Here is a 5,403-nt window from a genome sequence, read left to right as displayed (position 1 = left end):
GAGCCAAAGGCAGACGCTTAACGCCTGAGCCACCCAGGTGCCCCAAGAAAATATTTTTAATTGGTCTCTTATCATCTATTGCCTCCCAATTAATTCCCCGTTTTTCCAATCATAAATCAGATCATGGCACTCCATCCCTCAACTTCCACCCCAACCACCTGCTTCAAAACCTCTACTCTTAGGATAAACATCAAACTCCGATGAAGGCCAACTCGCACTGAACAGTCTGGCCCCCGCTCCCACTCCAGCTCTCTGGCCCTCCTTTACCCGCTCAAGATGCCAGCTCCTTACCACCACAGGGCCATTGTGTGTGCTGTTTCTCCTGCCTAAGACTTTCTCTCTCCTTCGCTCATCCTTCAGATCTCAGCTCAGTGTTACCTCCTCCAAGAAGCCTTCTCCGATCCCCTAGGCCAGGTGCCACTGAAGCACTCGTCTTTCAAAGAACTGATGCTGGCTCTAGTTTCACCTGTTTCTATGTTTCATTGACCAATGTCTGGTTCCCCCATTAGAAGAGCTCTTCCACCAGGCACAAGGACCAAGCCTGTCTTGTTCCCCATCGTTTTCCCAGAACCTGTTTCAGTTAGCTAGCACAGAGTAGCAACTGTGAACGAATGAGTGAATGGTAAAGATTCTGGGTTCAACGCCTGATTCTACCACACGGGCAAGTCACTCACCTCCCCAAAGCCCATTTTCTTACTGTAAAACCAGGCTAATGACAGGACCTGCTAGAAAGGCTGTGTTGAGGATAGAAGAGTTGAGTCTCAGCCCAGGCAGCTATTGTCCGTATGCTGACTGTGATGGTGACAGGTCCAGAAATCGTGTCATATGATAAACAGTACAAAGAATTCAGAATGTTTAGTCTGGTGAAGTAGAGATCAAGGTCAAGGAATGCCCCTCTTCAGCTACAACACCTGAATCAAATACGACTCCTCCCCAATCCAGGTGTCTGAAAAAGTCATGAAGTCTCCATCCCATAGGTGTGCAAAAAGAAGCTGGGAGACCATTACTGCAGAAGGGTGTACTGCATAAGCGAGGGTGTTCAGGTGACCTCAAGGCCCTCTTCCAATCCGGGGTCCTCCATTTGTAAGCACCTGGGGGCATTCTGAGCTCGAAGGAGGGAGAGGGCGCAGGTGGGAGCACAGGACTGGTATGGGCCAAGGCAGCCAGTTGAGCCAAGCGCGGCCAAGCTGCCTCAAGGACTTAGAGGGACCGAGCCCCACTCAGTGCTCCGCGATTCTGGGAGCAGAGAGGGGGCGCTTAAAGCCAACAGATGGCGCAGGCTCACCTAGGCCGTGTGGCCGGCTCGCTCGCTCCGGCTTCCCGGAGCATTTCCCGGTTCGGCCCGAGGCGCGGAACCGCCAGGAAGCCGGCCTGGCCCCTACCCCTCTGAGTGCCCCTCTCCGGGAGGGCGGGCGGCCCTGCGGGGCAAAGCTCCAGCACGCACCTGGGGCCGCTTCCGCGGGCGTCCTCCCTGCCCCTTGGGGGGATTCGTCGAGTTGCCACAGCAGCCGGTGCCATGACATCGTCAGAGGGCAGCTTCGCCAGCACTGAAATATTCACGTTCTGAGCGCCCGGCCGGGCTCGGCCGCGGCTCCCGGGGGCCGGAGCGGGGCCCGGGTCCGGGCCACCGCGATCCCGGGGCGCAGCGTGGAGTGGGTGGCCGGGGAGGCGCGGCCTGGCCGGCGGGGGCTGGGGGGGAGGGAGCGCGGAGAGGGAGCGTCAGGAGGCGGGGTCTGGGTGGCGGGGGCCGAGTGGGGCGGAGGAAGCGAGGGAAAGTTGATCGCAGACTTGAGCGGCGGCGGCGGCTCTGGAGAGAGGGGCGCGGGCTGTGCGGCGCGATGCTCCGCGAGAAGACGCGTCCGACGGCGGCCGGGCGCTGAGCCGGGCGGGGCGGGGCGACCCGGCCCCGGGCATGGAGCGTGGGGGTGCAGAGCCTCGGGACGTTTGGGGCGCGCCTCGTCCGAGCCCGCGGCGCGCCTGAAGTTGCAGGCGGCCAGCGGCCAGCGGCGGGCCCAAGGGGACGCTGGAGCGGCCGGCGTGCAGCGGGTGAGCCTTCGCGCGGGCGGCGAGACGCGGCGGTGGCCAGCAGCGGAGCAGGCGGCCCGTGGGGGCCGACCCGGAGGAGAGCAGAGCCGGAGGCGCGACGCGGCGCTTCCCCGCACACGGTACCGAGAGCCGCGCACCTCCCCTTCCCTCCCCCGCTTCCCTCGCCTTCTCCGCACCGTTCTCCCGCCACGCGCCGGGAAAGTTGGAGGCGTGGGGTCGCGACCGCAGCCACCGAACCACTTGTTCCCGGCAAGGCCATCGCCCGCGGCGAGCGCCCGGGGGCCTCCTTCCATCCCCGGCCCCTGGCCCGGGTCAGGCGCCCGACTCGCAGCCAGCGGCCCGACGCGCGGCAACTTTGATTCCCGGGAACTCGAATTCCCGCCGGGTTGGCCTTGGGAGGACAGCCGCTGTACTCCCCACCCGGTTCCTGGACATTCGGTCTCTTTGCTCTCCGCGCCTTAGAGAGGGTCTGGTTGGGTCTGGGGTGGGGAGAATTTCGGCGGTAAAGAGGGCGTTGGGATCCCAATCCCGTCCCCTTCTGCGCTCTGAGTCCCCATTTGGGCAGTGGAATGGGGTGGGGCGCATCGCCACCGCGGGATGGGCATTGGCTCTGGAGGAACCTACAGTCATGTAGCTCTCCCCTACCCTCATCACCTCTCGGTACCCGCGAGAGACCCCGGAGGACCCCCGCAACCTCCCCAAACCGATCAAGCTTTGGGAAAACGCACCCCTCCAGGAGCAGGGAGCCTTGTGCGGCTTGCACTTTGCTTCCCCAGCCAGTCCCCTGGCAGGCCCATCACGGACGGTGCTGGCTGGCCCTGGAGGCCTGCGCTAGGGATTGCTGGCCCCCCTCTCCCCTGCAGGTCAGCCCGGGACGCGTGCAAACCCCACGCGTTCCAAGGTGGTGGCAGCATCACTCGGCGAGCTCTCCGTTCCTTGCCTTCCCGAAGCGAGCACCTAGAGTCCCAGCACCTAGAGTCGCTGCCTCTGTGCTCATAGAGGATGGAGATTGAGATTCAGTGCCATCGCCGCTGGCCACCGCCCCACTGGGACCCCAACCCCCAGCCCTGGTGCTGTCAGTGGCCTACTGGGGGGGTTGCGGAAATAAGCCTTTTCTGAGTAGTAACACGCCCCTAACCCTCCCCAGTAATTCAGAAAACAGCTCCTGTCTCTTCTGCGTACTTTGCCCTCTGGACCGGAGCAGGCATTGACCCTTGCCGTTCAGGCGATTAGCAAGAGCCCCCCACCCCAATGTGTATTTCGAAATAAGCAGGAGCAGCACATGAGGATTGTGTGTGTGTGTGTCCTGTGGGGGTATTGGGTGGAGTCAGACCCTTGAGTGGGTGGGGGTGGGCTTGAAGAGCCATGTTTGGAGCCAGGTGCCAGGTGCTGATGAGTCAGCCCACGGTGGGGAGAGCTGGCTTGGAGTTCTGTTTGGGTCATGGTGCACGGGTAGGCGCACTGCGAGCAGCGCCGGATGGGCTGGGGGACTAGAGGTTATTCTGCCTGGGGAGGGGCCAGGAGGGGGCCCCTCAGCTGGGAGTAGGAATGCTTGGCGCTGGTTCCCTGGGGTTGGGAAGGGTCAGAAAACAGAGGGCCTGCATGGCAGAGTGTGAGTACCCTTTGGGCTGGAAAGGTGGCACCACAGAAGTGACTGGTGTGAGCCAGGTGGTGGAGGATGGTGAGGGAGTGGGAGGCTGGAGGTGGCAGCCTGGCCTTATCTGGGCTGGGCCCCGTACACATGTCTGTCTTGGCCTTCCTGATCCTCAAACAGCTGGGCTCCTCACATCTGCCCACTAAAGAGCTTGATTAGAGGGTTATGTTGGCAGATGGTCCTGTGTGCCTCCAAAATAGCTCCCTCACCCCACAAGCTACCTTACCTACAATTTCACCATTTGACGTTCATTTCTTTGAGCTTAATATTTTAAAGGGCATCTTGCTGAAGTCCTTACTCTACCTGCACACACTTCTGGAAGGTGAGGGCCTGGTGGAGCCTTGTTGCTCCAGCTGTGGCCTGTGGACACAGCATCAGCATCACCTGGGGCTCGTTAGGAAGGCAGACTCTTCTGGCCCATCCCAGAACTCCTGAATCAGGATGTGTGTTTGATAAGATCCTTGAGTGATTTGTGTGCTCAGTAAAGTTTGTGAAGCCCTGGTCCACAGTACCTTCTAGGGAATGAGCATTTCACAACCTCTTGGAGCCGAAGGAGTGTCCACCTAGGGCAGTGGATAAGAACGTGGGTTGGAGAACGCGACGGGAACTGCTTTTCCTGGACAGTCATGGTAGGGTCGGTAACAGTTCACCGCTGGCCCCTCAGGGGGCCTGCTAATGCCAGGAAGTGTCTGTGTTTGGGGGATCTTTAAACAGATTCAAGTAGCAGCTCAGGCCTCTGTGCAGTTAAAATGGTGCTCTGTGTCCTGCGTATGGGCTGGTAGCAAGTGGGCACAGGGCAGGGGTTCAGGAAGCTGGATATACTGCTCTTTCTCTAGATGGTCTGGGGCTGGGTAGGGGCCGTCCCTCAAAGGTAAGGCATTGAGTAACTGTCCTCCGCTTCATCTGCCCCTCCCAGATGGTGGAGTGCCCCATTGATCACACTGCTCAGCGGCCACAGGACTTACGCAGAGGGAGCTGCATAAATGCTAATTTGGGATAGCCCCCGGAGGGAACGGTGCTGCCCAGGCTCCATTCCTACCCCCAGCCCGGGGTTGGACATTCCACTTGTGCTGCTCTGGGGCCATGGGAGACCCTGCACCCTAGGACACGGGGGTGATGCCGGCCCCTGGTGGCTACTTACCCCTTGGTTTTTTGTTTTTTTTTTTTTTTTAAAGATTTTTTTTTTTTGCGAGAGCGAGAATGAGAGAGAGAGAGAGCACATGAGAGGGGGGAGGGTCAGAGGGAGAAGCAGGGAGCCCAATGTGGGACTCGATCCCGGGACTCCAGGATCATGACCTGAGCCGAAGGCAGTTGCTTAACCAACTGAGCCACCCAGGCGCCCAGGACCCCTTGGTTTTTTGAAGGAATAATGGCGACCCGGAAGCCATCAAGGTGGCCTGAGAGTAGACTTAGGAAGATTTGGCCCAGAGGCCTGGCGAGGCTGGTGGTGTCATGGGTGAAAGGTCATGGCATGTGCCCCAGCCCTCTCAAAAGAGGACTGTCCTTCCCCTGAGCTGGCCTCCTGGCCAGGGAGATGGGCAGTCCTTCCAGGGTGCAGAGTGGTGAGGGAGTGGTGTGGGTCGGCACGGACCTGACCCTGACCAACAGTGACGCTGACGTGAACCATTCCTTTATTCAGGAGTTCGACCACAGCTAGATGAAGAAAAGACTATTTTCGTGAACCCTCAGGTTTTAAAAAAAAA

The 5,403-nt window shown here is 59.9% G+C and overlaps 1 protein-coding gene across 1 annotated transcript in view; it reads left to right on the top strand.

Annotated features, from left to right (window-relative positions):
• The first annotated feature begins 1,906 nt into the window (after positions 1–1,906).
• Positions 1,907–5,403, top strand: part of CDH23 (cadherin related 23) — a 407,397-nt gene continuing 403,900 nt past the window's right edge. The window contains exon 1 of the mRNA XM_073878857.1: positions 1,907–2,165. The gene's annotated coding sequence lies outside the window, so the exon portion shown is untranslated. The remainder of the gene's footprint in view (positions 2,166–5,403) is intronic.

This window comes from Callorhinus ursinus, unplaced genomic scaffold, assembly GCF_003265705.2.
Source record: "Callorhinus ursinus isolate GAN/ISIS: 27379988/994484 unplaced genomic scaffold, GSC_fseal_2.0 scaffold31, whole genome shotgun sequence".
Taxonomy (NCBI): Eukaryota; Metazoa; Chordata; class Mammalia; order Carnivora; family Otariidae; genus Callorhinus; species Callorhinus ursinus.
Note: the sequence above shows the minus strand (reverse complement) of the source record. Positions and strands in the feature narration are given on the sequence as shown.